Source organism: Rutidosis leptorrhynchoides, chromosome 7, assembly GCF_046630445.1.
Source record: "Rutidosis leptorrhynchoides isolate AG116_Rl617_1_P2 chromosome 7, CSIRO_AGI_Rlap_v1, whole genome shotgun sequence".
NCBI classification, from domain to species: Eukaryota; Viridiplantae; Streptophyta; class Magnoliopsida; order Asterales; family Asteraceae; genus Rutidosis; species Rutidosis leptorrhynchoides.
In genome coordinates, this window is record NC_092339.1 from 326,968,748 (window position 1) to 326,971,901 (window position 3,154).

Consider the following 3,154-nt stretch of genomic DNA (forward strand, 5'->3'; position numbering starts at 1 on the left):
ATCCACCCCATTTTTCAACCACAAAACACACTTCTATCATATTTTCTCTGCCAAACACGAACCCACTCCCAAAAACCCTAATTACTCACTTCAAATTCGTGATTTCTTCTATCAATTCCAAGCTCCAATCATGTTTTCTAGGGTATGGTTACTTCATTTTCACATTTTTCTTTCTCATTTACTTGAGTTGTATGTTTATATGTATAAATTGGTGAAAGATAAGTGTGGGGTGTTTGATTTTCATGATTCTTGTTAAGATTAACATACCTTAGTTGTTTAATTACCCATATTGTCTTGATTTTGCAAAAATTACATGTTTTTAGGGGTATGCTCATGATTCTAGGGTTTGTAGTAATTGAATCCGAATTTAGGGTAATTAAGTCAAGATATTGAGTTTGTGTATGATGTTTATGAAGCTTGTGAAAGGTTTAATTGTAGTTGATGATGAAGATGTTAATTTGGCCGGGTCATAAATTGAATTGCGGTGAATTTCTAGCATGCTTTGAATTGTTATGTTCTTATGAAAGATGTATGCTAGTTTCTCACATGTTTAAGCCTTTTAAAGTGGATTGATGGTATGGAATGCTATAATGTAGTGGTGTTAAAATGGTCCTTTTGAGCTAAAATTGTGAAAATTTGTGTTATGATTTGTGATGAATATCATTAGAATGCAAGTTTAAATGCTATGACCTATGAACGCAACATGCTTGAGTCCTAAGTTGATGCTAAATTGTGAATTTGTGATTTTCATTTTTGAAAGTGTATTAGCGAGTTTGTGTTGACTTTGGTTAAAAAATTTTGAACATACGCTTTTACTTAAATGAATCATAATGCTTATGAACTATGAATGAAATGACTAAGTGCTCTTGCTATCCGGTTATGTTTTTAGCTAACATTAACACAACGGTTTCTATGTTCTTTTGGTTTGGTGTTATTATGTTTTGCAGGGACAATCTAGCAGAAGAGGACAACCAAAAAGAGGGAGGACCTCAGGTTTGGTTCCACCACCACCACCACCGCAACAACATTCATCATCATCATCTGGAGAAAATGAACAGGAGGATCTAAATGATCCTCGAGTTTGGTTGACACAGGTTCAAAACGACAACTATTACGCAGAAACATTTGAGAGGATAAACAGTAGGCCTATAAATGCAACGTGGTACTTTATTTGGGGCCCATTGGATGAGGCAAATATGCACCAACATGTTTCCCATTTGCTAGCTATCCCCTACGATAGGATCATTACCCACGCATGGGAGCACATTTTTAGCATCCGCGAACCAATTTTTACGGTGTTATTAAAAGAATTTTACTCAACTGTACGGTTTAATAATGTTCAGGATTATTTGTCGAATGATTTTCTTCGGTTTCGGTTAGGGGGCGAAAATAGAGGGATGAGCAGATTTGAGTTGTGCAGAGTGTTGGGGATTTTTGAGGAACTTACCGACAACCAATTGGGTGATTACTTGCGGGGTTCCGATTACGTTGGTCGAGAGCCCTTTAATGAGATTGCTTATTGGCGAAGAATTTGTGGGCCGAATGCATCTACACCATTCAAATCGAGCAGACACAGGTATAATGAGATTGCATCCCGGGATGATAGACTTCTTCATCGACTTATTGCATGCACTTTCAATGCAAGAGTCGAAGGCAACGAAAAGGTTAAAATGTTGGATCTATGGATAATGGATCAAATAAAATGAGGTTGCTATACTGATATTCCTGGATTGATAGGAAACTATTTCCTAGCCATCGCTACCGAGACACGGAGAGAAAAGCCGCTTCCTGGAGGCCACTATATCAAGAGGATTGCTCGTCGCTTGGACATAGATTTCAGCCGATTGATGGAGTGTACTAACGTCATGAAACCATTAAAGAAAATTTCTTATATCAACGCTGAAATTCTCATGAAGGATGCAAATGGGCATTTAGTACCTTTTGTGGCAGGTGGCGCAGGTGGCGCGAGTAGTAGTGGAGAAAACGTGCAGCAGGAACAGCAGGTAGAGGAAGAAGCAGAAATGGAAGCCCAGACGAATGTTCAAGGTCAAGGTCCTTGGTATCTGTCTCAATCTGGTTGGGATGATTTGGTCAACAGTATGAACAGTATTAGGTTGGGTCAGCAAGAAATGGAGCAATGCCAGATTGCTCAAGTGCATAACCAGGGATGGAACAGTTATGGTATTGACTGGAATAACCATAACACCGAGTTATATTATTCCAACCCCGATCAGTACTATGGCACAACACGTCTGACGCCCCAATACTACATTGATCCGGAAAACCCACCTCCACCTTACCCAATTTATGATACTAATGCTTCAATGCAGGATGCTAGGACCCGATTTGAGCAGGAATACCCCCGAGGACGCCGAAGCAGAGATGGCTCAGAAAACTACTTTTGGCCTTACAACAACTGAAGGCCTGCGAGCCCATGATCATTTTGTTGAAACATTTTCGAACAATTTATTTGTTATGGTGTGTTTTTAAACAATGTTTGGTTTGTAATATTAACTAATCGTGTGGTTTGATAAACGGTTGTGGTTGTAAAAACACCGTTATTTTTATTATTATGTGTGTAGTTTGTTATTTTGTGCAGCGTGGTTGAACTTTAAAGACTGGCATTAAGTTCAGTAACATTTGATATTATGATTTATGTATGTTGATAATCGAGGAATGGACGATGCTCTTATGCTGGCAGTAAGTTCAGCGGCATTCGTCTACATGTTCCACGATTTACAGGTCAAAAATTTGAAAATTTCTAAAAACACCCTATCACTTTATCCTCTAAATTTAATCATTTTTCTGATTTCAGGCAATGAGGGCCTTGCATGATCTTAAGTGTGGGGTGGGAGATAGAAATTTATCGGGAATTCGTTTTATAAAAATTAAGGCGTTTATGATAAAAATTTTAAATTTTTCAGGTAGCCTTAGAAACGAAAATTTTCCAAAACCATTTTACATACATTGTGTTATAAAAACTAGAAAATAAATGTTGATTTGTGTTTTAAATTATTAATAGTCTTTGAAGTTGTACTATCATTCAATTATTTGAATGAAAATCCTACTAGTTTAGTAGAGCTAACTTGTAGGTCACTTGTACCAAAATGAGTGTAAACCGTGAGAGAGCGGTGATTGTATAGCGTGGTCGGAA